The following is an 18,146-nucleotide window of genomic DNA, read 5'->3' as shown; positions in this document are numbered from 1 at the left end:
CTCCCCGTCGGGGAATCGAACCCCGGTCTCCCGCGTGACAGGCGGGGATACTCACCACTATACTAACGAGGATTGCCATGGTGACCTCATGGACATGTGACATTTTATGTCAGTATTGGCAATAAATACTTCTGCAATAGTGCTGAAACTAATGTCTTGGTTAGTGGTCCACACAGAAGAAGTAGCAGAAGTACAGTAGAAGTAAAGATTAGATTAGAGGTCTTTATTGTCCACTACTGTGGAAATTCATCTTTGGCCCCACAAACATGTAACACACACAAGCAAGACTTCACAACAGGTACAACATAAAGCAGACACAAACAAAGACTACACAGCAGGTACAACAACAACAACATAATGCAAACACACACAAAGACTATACAGCAGGTACAACATATAGCACACACATATAGTCACTGCTCCACTCCCCTCCCGCCCACACACACATCTTCACTGTCATCACTCGCATACATCATACATACAGTACTCTGCTTGCAATAGTAAGTCCCTTCACCATACTTGCAGCCCCCCTCTCCCCTACATACACAGCACATTATTTCATCAGGAAGCTTCTCCAACACACATCCCCAACATACTTACAGCACACTGCCCCCATAAATGCACATATAGGCTGACACCAGACATAATTTCACTGCATTTCTTACATCTAGTAACTATATGCATGTGACAATAAACTTCCTTGTATCCTTGTACACAAGCAAGTCTACACAGCAGGTACAACATATGGAGACATGGAAATGTGAAATGTGATGTCAATAAAAAAGCAGTAAATAATATAAGTTAATCAGTTAATCATAAAACTCATAGATTATATTGATTTAGCAAAATAATAGATGATGGTATACTATATCTTCTTCCTGAAGGGAGTCTTTCAAAAGTGTGTAGGGCTGCAGCTATCGATTCTTTTTGTAATCGATTAATCTAGCACTTTATCGATCGATTAATCGGATACATTTTTGTTTGCATTTTTAAACAACCAAAACAAATAATGCATAACGAAAATGACATGGCTGTAAAATGATCAAGCAATTAGCACAGAGGTATTTATTCTAACTCCAACATTTGGCTCCAAAACTAAGCCCATTTATTGCAATTTACCCATTTAGTGTGGCCAACAATTAAATAATGTTCAAAATGCGCTCTGTAAAATTGCAGCCTCTTGTGCATGACTTAGCTGGGCGAACAAAGCTGTCCATACTATGTTGTGAAGTGCTGGGAGGGAGAAGAGGGAAAGCAATGTAATGTATTAATATGCACAACAAGTTTCATGCTGTAATCTAGACCTGACATCAAAGTAAATGTCTGGTATATGTAGATTTCTACACCTGCAGCATTTGCCATTAGGCTACTAACAAAAAAATGTACCATTAGGCTACTAAAAAATAGCCTACCAATAGGCTACTAACAAATAATTTTACCATTAGGCTACTAAAAAATTATTTCTGGGGTGAGCCTATTTGCTATGGTAACCTAGCAATCTGTGTGTGTGTGTGTGTGCACGCGTGTGGATGAGGGTGCATGCATGTGTGTATAAGAAGGGGTTCTTAAGCTTACTACTTAAAAACATCAAAGCTAAACATTACCGGTATATCACGACATCGCTACAAATACAGTATGTGATTAAAATCAGCCAACATCATTGTAGGCTATAGGCTACGCAGATAGGCTAGATAGCCTACTTTATTGACGCTTGGTGAAACAGCATGGAGTGGATGTTTTCGGTTCAGATGCTTGTGTTCTTTTCCTTTTTGAGTAGGCCTATGTAAAGATCCCAAAACTTTACTTGAAAACGTTAGACATTCTCTGCCATTTATGGACATCTTGACTCCGCCATCGCGCCAGCTAAATTCAGAATGTATCACAATTCACGCGCTAGTGGTGTGCTTCCTGAACAACGGTCCGTGTGGTACAATCAAATCCCTGCGTGTATAGTGCGCGTCATAGGAATTTAACGAAGCTTCGAGGCAGGGTTTTTGCCTCAAGTTATTTTTGTAATCGAGTTATTCGAGTAACTCGATGAATCGTTTCAGCCCTAAAAGTGTGATGTAGTGGATGAAAAGGATCCTGGACTATCTGTAGGGCTTTCCTCTTAGTGCGTGTTGTGTGCAGTTCCACCAGCTGCCTCTGGGGGTTCAGTATGATTTTACTGGCCATATTTATAATTTTTGTGAGTTTACTTTTGCTTTATTTTTTGCTGACAAAAAATATACATTTTGATGTAAGTCTCAACATCATGGAAAGCTGATATCAGTAGCCTTATGATCAGTAACTGGTGGAATTTATTGTTCACAGCTAGTGTTATCCAGCTGTAAGTTATCCAGCTGGTGTAAGTCCAAGCAATCCCATTGTGATATCAATGGGATATATATCAGTGATCAAGCATGACACTATTATTACTAGTTGCAATTGATTGCAATCATTTGAAGATAATTCATGTAGATATTTCACATAATCATCATAAGAGTTTAGCCTATTAATTTGGATAGACACTAGCAATACATCATGGGAGTGGTTAACGTCAAGAAATCTAGACTGGAGTAATTCAACATTTGACAGCTCCGATATGTTTAGTGTTCTAAAGACGTCAAATAGTCCGCTAGAGTTAGCAAATTCATAGCCAAGGACCCAGAAGTGAATAAGCATGAATTGCAATAAAAGCTGTGCTTTCTTTCTTTTTGGCATACCTGGTAACTGCCTGGTTACCACCCAAAAACGCCCACATATGCCTGCATGTTCAGACAAGCACCTCTGATGTTTGTCATGTACACAGAGGTTAGCAAGTTAAAATAGTTCACTACAGACTGCACTACAGGTAACAACCTGAGGAAAGGCAATAAGTTAATTACATTTCTGACAGAATCTGTGATTTCACATCTTGTTTTCTATAACTACATATTGAGAGGAGTAAAAGTATCGCTCAGCTTATTTCATGTCAGAGAAGGTAACGCAACTTAGAAACGCGGCGCACAAGGAATTTATTCAGCTTTGGTATGCTATACATAACTTGCCAATATAATGTTTACCTAACAAGCATATTGGTACTAGAAAACAAACTTACTTACAGGTTATATACTAACAGGTATTTAAATGAAATTGTCAAATAAAATTAACTGACATCAAAAGCAAATGAGAATATTGCAAGCAGTTCAGAGTAATGCAGCTAGCTACTTTAGTTTACATGACAATGCACTAGCCCCCGCTATGCCATAATGTTGATGCTGATGAGAAAGCATTTTACTGTCAAATAACGTGATTTTAGGACTACAAATTAAGATAAACCATAACTAGAACTGATGTAAAACATATATTACCTCAGTTTATCCAGCTGTGTGGTTTCCAGTCAAGGTAAACTCCAACGATGTGCAGGTGGCGTCCAGCTGTCCTCTTTAAATGAACAGACTGAAGTAAGACTTATTTTTTCATGACTCATCTTCAAGTATCCAAAACATTTCATACCATAAACCCCTTAACCCATCATAATAAATTGAAACTTATGTTGTCAGCATTACGGGGAATATTTCAGAAATAAAATCAGTGATTGGACAGCTGAGATATTAGACGATTGGTCAGCGATAAAATTGTAACGAAATTAGAACGGCCGGGCACATAAGGGTTAATCATTTAGGCTGACTGCTATAACTATTTCATGTAAATGTAATTAATTATTTAATTAATTGATGTCCTCATAAGTCGCTTTGGACAAAAGAGTATGCTAAGAACTAAAAAAATAAACAAAGGATATAGAAAAAATTCTCACCACGGCCTCTCCACGCACACATTAGTGTGACACCCAGCAATTCCTACAGCAACTACCACTGCTGTCACCAATGCATTCTGTAGGGCAGGCTACTGTATGCCTTCACATGCACCTGCAATTTGTGAAGCAAATCCTAACAGTGTACACAATTAAGACACATTGCATATTTATCTTGAGTAGGTGAGCAATTTGAAGGGGTGGATATTGCTTAGGCAGAATATTACTTATTATCAGCTATTACTGAATGATGTTTTCCTTCAAAAGATGTTTTCACATTGGGAGGGGTTTTCTTTTTTACACTTTTTTACATTACACTGAAGGCCTATGTACAAAACATACACAATAGGGAATCATATGATACTGATTTTGAAGTTGATTGAGGAGGATGTTTGAGGATGAACTGATTTGGACAAGCAGAACCCCGATGTACACTGCAGTTCCAAAGTGATGAAATTACAGGAAAATGCAACTGCTAAAACTTGGCATGGAGATGGTCTTGGCTGATTGTGGTGAAGGCTGAACTGATTTGGACAAGCAGAACCCTGATATACACTGCAGTTCCAAAGTTACGAAATTGCAGGAAAATTAAAAAAAAATTATGTGATAGTGGATTTTCTTTTTCTCAATTATATGTTGTTTAGTAAGGTGCAACTCGAGAACTTGAATAACTCCACCTCCTTGGTTACTGTATCATAGATGAGTATTGTAAGATAAGGGAGTGAGTATGTCCGGACTCCTTGACCATCTCCACCATTTTATTCCTGTGAAGCTTCAGGTTGTTCTCTGTGTACCGTGATGTTGGCTGTGACACAGTAGACTCAAGCTGGGTCATCATTGTCCTTGATGAGGCCTAGGTCTGTTGTGTCATCAGCATGCCTAACCAGCTTGTTGGAGGGTTGGCTGGTGCATTCACTGGTGCACAGAGAGTTAAGATACCGTGAGGGTACACAACCTTATGGAGCTGGTGGTGAGGGGGGCAGCTGCACCTGCTGCTTCCTATTGGTCAGGAAGTCCGTAATGTACTTCCACATAGGATGGGGCAACTGCAACTGCTGAAGCTTGGCATGGAGATGGTCTTGGATGATTGTGTTGAAGGCTGAACTGAAATGGACAAGCAGAACCCTGATGTACACTGCAGTTCCAAAACATTTTATGAGTTCTTTCTGTTCATAAAATATGGTGTGCATATTTTGGGGCAGCCATGACCTACTGGTTAGCGCTTCGGACTTGTAACCGGAGGGTTGCCGGTTTGAACCCCGACCAGTAGGAAGCGGCTGAAGTGCCCTTAAGCAAGGCACCTAACCCCTCACTGCTCCCGGCGCCACTGTTGTAGCAGGCAGCTCACTGCGTGGGATTAGTGTGTGCTTAGCCTCACTGTGTGTTCACTGTGTGCTGAGTGTGTTTCACTAATTCACAGATTGGGATAAATGCAGGGATCAAAAGCGTATATATATTATATACTTAAATCTTTTGTTGTGGTGTCTTGATCATAGTGCATTTCTCTTCTATTTCATGCTGTTGTCAAAGGTGCAACTAAAGAATTTGAATAACTCCACCTCCTTGGTTACTGTATCATAGATGAGTATTGTAAGATAAGGGAGTGAGTATGTCCGGACTCCTTGACCATCTCCACCATTTTGTTCCTGTTAAGCTTCAGGTTGTTCTCTGTGTACCGTGATGTTGGCTGTGACACAGTAGACTCAAGCTGGGTCATCATTGTCCTTGATGAGGCCTAGGTCTGTTGTGTCATCAGCATGCCTAACCAGCTTGTTGGAGGGTTGGCTGGTGCATTCACTGGTGCACAGAGAGTTAAGATACCGTGAGGGTACACAACCTTATGGAGCTGGTGGTGAGGGGGGCAGCTGCACCTGCTGCTTCCTATTGGTCAGGAAGTCCGTAATGTACTTCCACATAGGATGGGGCAACTGCAACTGCTGAAGCTTGGCATGGAGATGGTCTTGGATGATTGTGTTGAAGGCTGAACTGAAATGGACAAGCAGAACCCTGATGTACACTGCAGTTCCAAAACATTTTATGAGTTCTTTCTGTTCATAAAATATGGTGTGCATATTTTGGGGCAGCCATGACCTACTGGTTAGCGCTTCGGACTTGTAACCGGAGGGTTGCCGGTTTGAACCCCGACCAGTAGGAAGCGGCTGAAGTGCCCTTAAGCAAGGCACCTAACCCCTCACTGCTCCCCGAGCGCCACTGTTGTAGCAGGCAGCTCACTGCGTCGGGATTAGTGTGTGCTTCGCCTCACTGTGTGTTCACTGTGTGCTGAGTGTGTTTCACTAATTCACAGATTGGGATAAATGCAGGGATCAAAAGCGTATATATATTATATACTTAAATCTTTTGTTGTGGTGTCTTGATCATGGTGCATTTCTCTTCTATTTCATGTTGTTGCCAAAGGTGCAACTAAAGAATTTGAATAACTCCACCTCCTTGGTTACTGTATCATAAATGAGTATTGGGAGATAAGAGAGTGAGTGTGTCTGGACTCCTTGACCATCTCCACCATTTTGTTCCTGTTAAGCTTCAGGTTGTTCTCTGTGTACCGTGATGTTGGCTGTGACACAGTAGACTCAAGCTGGGTCATCATTGTCCTTGATGAGGCCTAGGTCTGTTGTGTGATCAGCGTGCCTAACCAGCTTTTTTGAAGGGTTGGCTCGATGTGCATTCACTGGTGCACAGAGAGTTCAGATACCGTGAGGGTACACAACCTTATGGAGCTGGTGGTGAGGGGGGCAGCTGCACCTGCTGCTTCCTATTGGTCAGGAAGTCCGTAATGTACTTCCACATAGGATGGGGCAACTGCAACTGCTGAAGCTTGGCATGGAGATGGTCTTGGATGATTGTGTTGAAGGCTGAACTGAAATGGACAAGCAGAACCCTGATGCACACTGCAGTTCCAAAACTTGTTATGAGTTCTTTCTGTTCATAACATTTGGTGTGCATGTTTTGGGGCAGCCGTGGCCTACTGGTTAGCGCTTCGGACTTGTAACCGGAGGGTTGCTGGTTCGAACCCCGACCAGTAGGAAGCGGCTGAAGTGCCCTTAAGCAAGGCACCTAACCCCTCACTGCTCCCTGAGTGCCACTGTTGTAGCAGGCAGCTCACTGCGTCGGGATTAGTGTGTGCTTCACCTCACTGTGTGTTCACTGTGTGCTGAGTGTGTTTCACTAATTCACAGATTGGGATAAATGCAGGGATCAAAAGCGTATATATTATATACTTAAATCTTTTGATGTGGTGTCTTGATCATAGTGCATTTCTCTTCTATTTCATGCTGTTGTCAAAGGTGCAACTAAAGAATTTGAATAACTCCACCTCCTTGGTTACTGTATCATAGATGAGTTTTGTAAGATAAGGTTGTTGTCAAACTCCTTGACCATCTCCACCATTTTATTCCTGTGAAGCTTCAGGTTGTTCTCTGTGTACCGTGATGTTGGCTGTGACACAGTAGACTCAAGCTGGGTCATCATTGTCCTTGATGAGTCCTAGGTCTGTTGTTTCATCAGCATGCCTAACCAGCTTGTTGGAGGGGTGGCTGGATTTGCATTCACTGGTGCACAGAGAGTTAAGATACCGTGAGGGTACACAACCTTATGGAGCTGATGGTGAGGGGGGCAGCTGCACCTGCTGCTTCCTATTGGTCAGGAAGTCTGTAATGTACTTCCACATAGGATGGGGCAACTGCAACTGCTGAAGCTTGGCATGGAGATGGTCTTGGATGATTGTGTTGAAGGCTGAACTGAAATGGACAAGCAGAACCCTGATGTACACTGCAGTTCCAAAACTTTTTATGAGTTCTTTCTGTTCATAAAATATGGTGTGCATATTTTGGGGCAGCCATGACCAACTGGTTAGCGCTTCGGACTTGTAACCGGAGGGTTGCCGGTTTGAACCCCGACCAGTAGGAAGCGGCTGAAGTGCCCTTGAGCAAGGCACCTAACCCCTCACTGCTCCCTGAGCGCCGCTGTTTTAGCAGGCAGCTCACTGCATCAGGATTAGTGTGTGCTTTGCCTCACTGTGTGTTCACTGTGTACTGAGTGTGTTTCACTAGTTCATGGATTGGGATAAATGCAGAGACCAAATTTCCCTCATGGGATCAAAAGTGTATATATACTTATGCATAAATCTTTTGATATGGTGTCTTGATCATAGTGCATTTCTCCTCTATTTCATGTTGTTGCCAAAGGTGCAACTAAAGAATTTGAATAACTCCACCTACTTGGTTACTGTATCATAGATGAGACTCAGGCTGGGTCAACATTGTCCTTGATGAGGCCTAGGTCTGTTGTCATCAACATGCCTAACCAGCTTGTTGGAGGGTTGGCTGGTGCATTCACTGGTGCACAGAGAGTTAAGATACCGTGAGGGTACACAACCTTATGGAGCTGGTGATTAGTGAGTCAACTGCACATGTTGCCTCCTGTTGCTCAAGATGTCCTTAATTCACTTGTAATTGGGGTGAAGACCTGCAACTGCACTATGGCACATTTTCAGGAATTTCATATTATTATAGTCTTAGTATGGTAGTAAATGCTATTAACAAGGTTGGTTAATACTAGAATTACATATAATTTCCCAGAAATATCGCTTTTCAAGTGGTGCTTCAATGTGGTCAAAAAAACATCTCCTTCATCAGAGTGTTACAAGTTAGTAATCTGAAGGATTTTTGGGGTAAGATTCATATCACTATCAATGAATATAATATTTTTGAATTGAAATTATTAGAAATTATTATTAGCAAGATTTGATAATCTGCAAAAGAAATATATATCGAGTGGATTTTCAAAAAAACGGGAGCACTGAAATACTGAAGGTGGCGCCAGAGTCCAGTAATTGAACGTAATGAACATTTTGAGAAACTTCTCATGTGGCATGTAGTGTTGGCATTTAGAGTAATTTTTCCACCTTTCCGTGGGGAGAGGATGACTGATGTGATCAGGTTGTGGGTGGAATATCAATTTGCCTTTTCTTTTTACTCCTTGCTACAGTCTGCTGTTGTCCTTCGTGCGGCTGCATCAGGTCCTAAACTTTGTGTTGAGATGCAGACAGACTTGTATTTCCATTTGGAACATGATCTAGTCCTATTATATCTTCTGCAAATCTTCTAAACTTTAAACAGGTCAATGGAAGTACAGCCAGCTTGGGGTGCGCAATAAGAAGAATAGGGCCCATACTGCATGAGCAGATATAAGCAGTAGAGGACTTCTTTACTCAAGATATGATGGAACTTAACATTTTTATGTCATTCTACACATTTATATAAATTATTCATAAAATCGGTAGGCCTTGTTGCTGGAGAGTGCTTGTTCAACTTAAAAGAATTAACTCAAAAGAATTGACTCCCCGTCGGGGAATTGAACCCCGGTCTCCCGCGTGACAGGCGGGGATACTCACCACTATACTAACGAGGAGTATGTATATAGCTTTGCTCTGTGAGCTTATAACTCAGTCATAAACCTGGTTTGACAGTTCATGTATGTTTAAAGTTTCAAAAATTGTGTCTCCCCGTCGGGGAATCGAACCCCGGTCTCCCGCGTGACAGGCGGGGATACTCACCACTATACTAACGAGGAGTACATATTTCGCTGTAAAAAAAAATGGAGTTTTAATTTCTCGACTGGCTGAATGTGCCAAGGAACTCTAGGTTTGTACTCTTTATGAAGTCACATGTTTTGCCAGTTGGATTTCATTCATGCTGATTACATCCATCTATCTCAATTCATAAACCTGGTCAGTCAGGTAAAGCAAGACACAACAGGTGAATAAGGGTAAAAATTTAGTCAGTTGATAACGGACATTAATAGAGAATTTTTTTTTCCTTAATTTAATGTTTAAATGTGAAAATTAGGCATTATCTAATTAAATATGCACTGATTTGCATAAACTTTAAAAAACTAAATCTGGTTAAAACCAGGTTAAAAATTCTTTACAAAAATTGACTGACATTTCTTAGCTCGCAGAACAAAGAAACTAGCTTTTTTCCTTTTTCTTCTTACTAATTACCGTGATCTATCTCAAACCCAGTCGGTCAGTTAATGGATGGTTTAAATGAAAATTATTTAAAGCTTCAAAAGGCTTATCTCCCCGTCGGGGAATCGAACCCCGGTCTCCCGCGTGACAGGCGGGGATACTCACCACTATACTAACGAGGAGTGATTATTCTGAAAAAAAAAACAGCATTTTTTTTTCTCAGCTTGTGGAAATGCCAAAGGGGAAAGAACTGCAGTCTCTTTCTCTCTGTGAAGTGTTTTGTGAGTTGGACTTAATTCATGCTGATTAGAGCCAGTCTGTGATTGTTTATTTTTTATACTGCATTTTCTACTCATCTTCACACATTTATGACTTAATTCAAAAGTGGAGAAGGTCACAGGGCTGCCATGGGTCATGGAATTTCTGGAATATCATGGAATTTTGGAGAGTCTATATTCCAGACATGGAAAGTCTGGGAATATTCATTTTTTTGGGGCTAAAAACAATACCAACTACATTCTTTTCACTTACTATAAGATTAATAACACTTTGTTAGATATCAGTTTTGTAGTGTTCAAGTGTGTTTTCAAAATGGATGTCTCCCGTCGTTCTATTGTATTTATATAAATTATTCATAAGCTCGGAGGCCTTGTTGCTGGAGAGTGCTTGTGCAAGTTGTAAAAAAATTGACTCCCCGTCGGGGAATTGAACCCCGGTCTCCCGCGTGACAGGCGGGGATACTGACCACTATACTAACGAGGAGTATGTACACTCAATGAAAAAAAAGGCATTTTTTCCCCTCTGTAAGGTTGCACGTTCTTCAAAGTAGACTTTCTTCATACTGCCTGTTAGCTACGTTTGTGGTTGTTTGTCTTTATATGTGCAGTCTGGGTCGGCAGAGTAGGCAGTGCTTGAGTCGGTCACGAGTTGTATGCCTAAGCCACTTACCGGAGGTTGCAAAAGAACCGTGGTGGGAGTACCCTGAGTTCGAAATTCCAAGATTGCTGCGCCCATAACAGTAAATGAGAGCTGTAGATATACTCTGTTAACAGTCTGTCAACAGACCTTTGTTGTCTGCTTTTGATTGGATACTGATCTTTGGTATGTTAAGACGCAGTGCAACTTGCCATAGATAGTTAGCCTCAGTTAACACCCGGATCTCCTTTTATGGGCAAAGATGGCAGCTTTTTCAAAATGGTGTCTTACAGGGTTCATGTCTGAGTGCATGAATGAGTATGTACACCCTCTAGAGAAAGGGGTTGGCTTCACTTTCTTTATGGGTAAGAAGACCCTTTGTGTGAATTATCTGGTTGGGTCTTTTGTCCTTCTGCTTGAATAAGGGCTCCTTCTAACAATGCAGGTGATAATTGAGTTTCGATGGCTGTCTGCCCGTGACTTAATTCCTGCTGATTTTAGAGTCAGTCTGTGATTGTTTGTTTTATACTGCCATTTTCTACTCATCTTAGTAGAATGTAGTGTTCAAGCATGTTTTCAAAATGGATGTCTCCCGTCGTTCTATTGTATTTATATAAATTATTCATAAGCTCGGTAGGCTTTGTTGCTGGAGAGTGCTTGTTCAAGTTGTAAAAGAATTGACTCCCCGTCGGGGAATTGAACCCCGGTCTCCCGCGTGACAGGCGGGGATACTCACCACTATACTAACGAGGAGTAGTTACATGCTATGAAAAAAACAGTTTTTTTTCTCAGCTTGTGGAAATGTCAAATATAAAAGAAAAGGGATTTTCCCCCCTCTGTAAGGTCACAGGTTCTTAAAAGTAGACTTTATTCATACTGCCTGTTAGATAAGTTTGTGGTTGTTTGTCTTTATACGTGAAGTCTGGGTTGGGCAGGGTAGGCAGTGCTTGAGTCGGTCACTGAGTTGTTAAACGCAAGCCACTTACCGGAAGTTGTAAAAGGAACCATGGTGGCATGGGAGGCCACAACACTGGTGATCATGGCAGCATTAAAGAGCTGCAAAGAGATTTGCTAAGGTCGCATGGCGGGTGCTCCTGTAGACGAGCCAATAGACAGTGCCATGCAGAAAATGAATGACACCAAACACACATTTTTTTGCAGCCTCACAATTGTATGACTCCTTACGAAAAACAACTGTAGGAGTCTTCTAGTATTTTGAGACAAAAATATTATAGTAATTTTATAGGAATATTATAGCATGTTGGGACGTAGGCTACTGTAAAAGTATTAGCAATTAGCAAGAAGTATGAGTATGTATATAGAGAAAGGGGTTGGCTTCAATTTCTTTATGGGTAAGACGACCCTTTGTGTAAATTAGGTTGAGCCTTTTGTCCTTCTGTTTGAATAAGGGCTCCTTTTAACAATGCAAGTGATAATTAAGTTTCGATGGCTGTCTGCCCATGACTGTTTTGCCCCAGAACTCGTCCTGTGGCCCATTCAATAATTGATGGCTGTCGTTTGGCTTTCCTGTCTCCAGGTGGAAACCTGCACCAGAGCAGAAACCTTTTTAGCATAAGAATACACAATTATGCAGACAACTACACTTTGGGTGCATCCCAAGCTCTATTTGCATGCGGCTGCTCTTCTCGGTCCTCTAGCTAATTTCCAAAATCTGGTTATAAGCTCATGTTGTTGAGGTGGTCTGCCATCCTGTGCCCCACACGCACTGACTGTTTGTTTGTTTGTAAACTTTTCCCAATTACTAATTAAAGACAGCCTATGACCTAGAGAGATTGAAATTGAGACTAAATGGTTCTCATAGATTTTAATTCCTTTTACTTTACTCTTGCCAATAACTCAATTATTAGTACTCTTGCCCATGATGTGAGAGGTAATGTAACAAATTACAATTTGTAAACAACAAATTGTAATTTGTTTTGTCTGTCTGAGTATGTGTCCATACTCCCTAGACATATCATAGTAATGGAATATGCTACTTCATGCAGTTTGCACCATGTGATTGGACAGCCCTGAGAGCTGGCTCTGTTGGCACATATTTTGATCTGTGATCTTTTGAAGTCAAGCCTAAAAAAGCTGTAAACGATGAGGGTATAGGGCCCGTTGGCACAGTGTTGCACCTGGGCCCGGTGTGTAGTTGTTAGGCCACTGGCTATACATGGGTTTCCCGTTTACAGAACTCGATGCGCGCGCAGCCGTGGGGCAGAAGACGCTAGGTGGCCGTCCACAACGTTATAAACTTAACCTAAATAGTCGTCTGCTGTAAGCTACAATTGGAATTTTTTGTATACCCCTGTTGTCTCAATGATAATAACATCTCATTTCAGGCTATATTTCAGAGTTTGCCATTCATTTGCATTATTAATATAACATCGTATTTTGTCATTTTTGGCGAAGATATGCATTCCGTTAGGGATATTGAACATATTGAACATTCTCTAACCATTGTTATTTCGAATTGGTGCAGTTTTCAGCACAAAAACTCATTTTATTCTTTTCATGGACAGCACTGCTCTATGCTGTTCTGTGGTGCTTTCTGCCTCTTAGTTGCGCACGCATGTTTTCGTGATGTTGCATAGAAATCCATGTATAAGGTTACTATAGGTCAGTTTGTTTGTGCAAAAGTGGATCACAATAATCTCCCTGCTGAATGAAAACATTGGCTTAGTACAGGCCATGTAAGCCATTTTATATGGTTTATTTTCATGTTTATGTATCGTTTCCGTAGTGTAGTGGTTATCACGTTCGCCTCACACGCGAAAGGTCCCCGGTTCGAAACCGGGCGGAAACATTATTTGTTATTTCATTCATTATTTTTTCATTGTTTTTTACTTTTTGAAACTATAATTTTCAGTCTTGCAAACCAACTAAAGATGTAGGGGATTGGGAGGTGAAGGATGACAGCTGTAGACTGCTGCACCTCACCCTTTTAAAAAGAATTATCTCCCCGTCGGGGAATCGAACCCCGGTCTCCCGCGTGACAGGCGGGGATACTCACCACTATACTAACGAGGAGTGATTTTTTGAGGAGAAAAACATATAATTTAATCTGTTGAATTGGGTTTTTCTGAGGCCCGAGGAGTATCTTTTCATAAGTGATTATTCATAATTGATTCAGTGAAAATGTAGTTTTGCATCAGTGTTCTGCATTATTACTTAAATGCTACTTGATGTTTTTTGTAAACATGCATGAATTGTCTGCATAAGCATTGGTGGTTCAGTGGTAGAATTCTCGCCTGCCACGCGGGAGGCCCGGGTTCGATTCCCGGCCAATGCAACACTGTTTTCTTTACTCAGACACAGGATAACTAAATTATTGGTACTCTTGCCCATGATGTGAAAGGGAGGGTGTTGTAATTTAAAATTTCATGGCTTGAAAGTGGTCAGAGATAAGATCCTACTGTAAATGTGAAAATCTTTGAGTATGAATAAAAGTTTATGAAGGGGGTAAATTTATTCATCTAATTTGATTTCTTTACTCTGCATCTGTAAATGAACCCTGGCAAATCCAGTACTACCAACAATACTAAACTTGAAAACAGATTTATAAGGTTCAGATGTTCTAATGCAGACATAAGAGGACCTAGATAGGTAGCCTAAGGTTGTGATTATGTAATGACGTTCCCATGTATTCCCTTAAGAGCCATTGCATTGGTCTGTATTTATGCACGTAATTGGAGAGCTTATGAACTCTAGCAATACCACTGGAAGTCATGAGTGAATTGTCCAAACAACGAAGAAGAGTCTTTGAAAGAATTCATTTTAAAATGGCGGATGGACAAGTGCTCCATATGCATTGGTGGTTCAGTGGTAGAATTCTCGCCTGCCACGCGGGAGGCCCGGGTTCGATTCCCGGCCAATGCAACATTGTTTTCTTTATCTGTAAATGAACCTTGGCAAATCTAGTATGAACAACATTACTAACAGGATTTATAAGGTTCAAATTGTCTAATGCAGACCCTGGCCAGGCTATGATGTGATGCTATGATTTTGTTCTTATTTTGTTAATATCTATTGGGCCGCAGCTACATTAAAATTTCTCTTGTATCGTTTCTGACTTTCAACATTTATTTTGGAATTAGATAATGGAAATATGGGAAATTAGCCTCTGCAACATGTATTAGGCTTATTTTAATTAGATGTAATTTGATTTTATATTTCTCTGTTTGTTTGAAGTCTTAGTAAAAAGAATAGACTAAATAGAAATTGAATTGAGAACATTTTTAATACAATGCTATTGATAACTGAAACGCATCACATGTGGCTTAGTCTACAAAACTCCTAAAAGTAGCACGATGGTAATTTACAGCTAGTATATTAACCTACAACATGATGTAACCCAGGGTTCCCACGGGTCCTTGAAATCCTTGAAAATTTGTGAATCTGAAAAAAAAATTCTAGGCCCTTCAAAGTTTTTGAAAACAGACATAAATAAATGGAGGTCCTTGAAAGTCCTTGAATTTCTTTTTAAAGGAAAAAATTCCATAGAATTCCGTCCGCTTATTAACATGTTCCCATTATTTCGCCACCACTTCTGTCGATATTATATGCGTTTGCCTGATTTACGTTGGCTAGAACTACACGGCCAGCATGATTTCTGCGTGTTTCCCGCATGTAATTTATCGACACATTAGGTCCTTGAATTTGAGGGTATTGGGCCTGGAAAGTCCTTGAAAGGTCCTTGAATTTGATCTTAACCAAGGTGTGGGAACCCTGGTAACCGCTATGCCATTGATTGTAATGCGTTTGAATTCCCCTAATTTAATGTATTAGCAGAGACGGTTGATAAAGCGCCCTTAGCATTACTTTAATAACTCGCCACTAGGGCTGTCACTTTTGTGAAAAAATCCTGTTAGATTTTTGAGACATAAGTGTTCATTGAATCGATTGTAAAATCGATTTTCCATGTCTAAAGACGTTTCCATTTTCAGCTCCAAATATAGGCCAATCCACGGACAACTAACAGGCATTAGGACGAGCGTAAAGAGGGCGCTTGAAGTCGCACAAGCCAGCAATATTTCTGATAATTTATTGGCGTGAAGTTTCGTGCACAATGACAGACAGGAGTGCAACATTCCCGAAAAACAATAAGCAGAGTGGATTGCTATAACATCAGTGAAAAACATTACTGCAGGCTTCAACATAGCTGTGTTTACGATTCGAAATGTCAAACAAATGTTGCCTACGTAGGAACTCACGACTGCACAGTTTGCATACCGCTTTGTCCTTCTCCATAGTTTGATCTACCCAAAACCCTAAATGCTTCCATGTCGAACTCCTCAAATTATTAGGGCTTATCACTCGTCTCTCATGTCGCACAGGTTGATCGCTTTGTCCTCCATTTTTTGGCAAAACACCAGCAGCACAGCAGCCAATTGAAACAGCTGTTGCCAGTGTGTAACTTTGGTGGGAATTTTCTTTTTAGCTCTCGCAATGCCTACTGCACTTTCGGAATTGTTTATTTTCTTTTTCTGCTTGTTTGTGAGTTTTGTTACATCTATCTTTTTTATTTGTTTAATTTGTTTAAAATTAATAGTGTACATATTTGTTTAAAATCGATTCCCTGTTTTACTTTTTGAAACTTGTGTTGGTCGGTCCAATCGATTGTGCAATCGATTTTCGAACGTAAAGTGACAACCCCACTCTGTACTAACATATTTTCACTTTGGGTGATTTAGTTGTTTTGTATGAGGCTATCTTTATTTGGGCGTGTAAAGCTAGATGGTGATCCTGCAGGTGTTGCCGCAAGTTTGAGGTATTAGCTCATTTGGCAGCAACTTTTTCCGGTGTTCTGTCAAGTTGTGCTGTTTCGTCGAGATCAAAATAGTCCCATACAGCATACAGACTTCAGACGTTTGACTGATATAAACCATGCACGTTTTTATGAGTGTCAAGGAAACACGGTGTAGGGGAGCCTTCGCGATTTATTAACCATGATGTTTCACACCGCGGTTAGATAGTGATTTTATTAAGATTAATTGTGCAGCCCTATTGCATAGGTCCTGTAAGCAGTGGAGACACAACAATTGAAAAGAAGAATAGAGGAGCGTTCCTGTACCTATCCCTTTTTACCTGGGTAGTTGGCCGAGTCCCTGTATGGAAATGAGCCTTACAATGCTCATCTCTGAAAGCAATCTTAAAGGTGCCATGTGTAAGAATTGATGTAAAAATATCCAAAAAATGAGCTACACGCATCAAAAGAATGAGAAGAAATAAGAGTGATGATGTCATTAAAAAAATGACAAGGTATAGTGCTGCAGAGATATCAACCTGAATTAGCATGCTAAATTACTAGCCACAGCCCGACAGGTGTCATAATAAATTTCGGCCATGGGAGGCGGTATGCGGGCAACATAACCGCCAGCCAAACTGCAATACACGTTTCTCGGTTGTTACTCTAGGGTAGACCAACTCACTTTCTGGAGGTATACTGCCCCCATCTTTTATGGAATGTGGAGTATGAATTGTTTTTTTGGCAGACATTACACATGGCACCTTTAAAACCCCTCCAGAGGAGAAAAAACCTTGCTTGGCACATGTAGGGCTCTATCTTGCACGTAGCGCAATTGACTTTATACACTGGCGCTTGTATCATTCCTATTTTGCATTGAGCGCTCAGCGGAATTTTCCCTCCACAGATGCACACAGACGCAGGTCGTTAAATAAGGAAATTAACTTGCGCTCCTGGGGGGCGGTTCAGCTGCCTCCATCCTTTTCTCCCTCCATCCTTTCATTGTTTTCAAAAACGTTTTATATCCATGATGGCCTTGAAGTCTTGAGTTAGTGAATTAGCTTAAATCAGTTTATTGTGTGCTGATAACCAGCAATCATAGATAGTAAAAGAAAGTAGCAAGTACCCTACAATTTCTGTAATTGCTGCGTCTGTGCCTCGTTATTCTCTCTCCTGCTCAAACAAAAGTTGTTTGTGCATTAAGTTGATTTTGATAATGTCTTTACAAACTTTGCTTTACAGAAAATATTGTAAATAGTCTACTGTCATGCAGTTAATGGGATACTGTGCAGAGTTGGGAAGTTATAGTAGGTCAACTTGGTGTGAAGACACATATAGAGGAAATGGTCTCTCGTTGTTGAGTTGCCTGATGGTAAGCACAGTGTATATGGCCGTACACCTGCTTGGCCATAATGTAGCGTGTGCACAAAGCACATACACTTTGCTCCTCTCATATACAGTACACGGACGCAGCAGTTCCCATTTCTGCAAATCATACATAATTACAAGGAAAAATACGAGGATCATTGTGGTGTCCGTGAAGATGTGGGAAAATAAGCATAAACCTAGCGTACACAACATTTCCATGAATCATGGACGTGTTGATGACATGAATGAGGAAATATTAGAGGACCTAAGGAGACGTGATGTTGAACTGCATATGCCGATGCCATTTAACCCAAATGCCCAAGCAACAGCACGGGAGAGGAGAGCTTATCTGA

The 18,146-nt window shown here is 40.8% G+C and overlaps 10 non-coding genes across 10 annotated transcripts; 3 read left to right on the top strand and 7 right to left on the bottom strand.

Moving 5' to 3' along the window:
• On the bottom strand, positions 1-72 carry trnad-guc. The gene has a single exon. It is a non-coding gene; the product is annotated as a tRNA-Asp (tRNA).
• Positions 73-9,130: 9,058 nt separating this feature from the next.
• Positions 9,131-9,202, bottom strand: trnad-guc. Its single transcript has one exon. It is a non-coding gene; the product is annotated as a tRNA-Asp (tRNA).
• A 90-nt stretch (positions 9,203-9,292) lies between these two features.
• trnad-guc lies at positions 9,293-9,364 on the bottom strand. Its single transcript has one exon. It is a non-coding gene; the product is annotated as a tRNA-Asp (tRNA).
• A 507-nt stretch (positions 9,365-9,871) lies between these two features.
• Positions 9,872-9,943, bottom strand: trnad-guc. The gene has a single exon. It is a non-coding gene; the product is annotated as a tRNA-Asp (tRNA).
• A 508-nt stretch (positions 9,944-10,451) lies between these two features.
• Positions 10,452-10,523, bottom strand: trnad-guc. Its single transcript has one exon. It is a non-coding gene; the product is annotated as a tRNA-Asp (tRNA).
• An 834-nt stretch (positions 10,524-11,357) lies between these two features.
• Positions 11,358-11,429, bottom strand: trnad-guc. Its single transcript has one exon. It is a non-coding gene; the product is annotated as a tRNA-Asp (tRNA).
• Positions 11,430-13,412: 1,983 nt separating this feature from the next.
• trnav-cac lies at positions 13,413-13,485 on the top strand. Its single transcript has one exon. It is a non-coding gene; the product is annotated as a tRNA-Val (tRNA).
• Positions 13,486-13,637: 152 nt separating this feature from the next.
• trnad-guc lies at positions 13,638-13,709 on the bottom strand. Its single transcript has one exon. It is a non-coding gene; the product is annotated as a tRNA-Asp (tRNA).
• Positions 13,710-13,900: 191 nt separating this feature from the next.
• Positions 13,901-13,971, top strand: trnag-gcc. The gene has a single exon. It is a non-coding gene; the product is annotated as a tRNA-Gly (tRNA).
• Positions 13,972-14,487: 516 nt separating this feature from the next.
• Positions 14,488-14,558, top strand: trnag-gcc. Its single transcript has one exon. It is a non-coding gene; the product is annotated as a tRNA-Gly (tRNA).
• Positions 14,559-18,146: the final 3,588 nt, after the last annotated feature.

The sequence above is a fragment of the Alosa alosa genome, chromosome 9, assembly GCF_017589495.1.
Source record: "Alosa alosa isolate M-15738 ecotype Scorff River chromosome 9, AALO_Geno_1.1, whole genome shotgun sequence".
Classification (NCBI taxonomy): Eukaryota; Metazoa; Chordata; class Actinopteri; order Clupeiformes; family Clupeidae; genus Alosa; species Alosa alosa.
The sequence above is the reverse complement of the archived record's forward strand: the minus strand, read 5'-3'. Positions and strand labels throughout refer to the sequence as shown.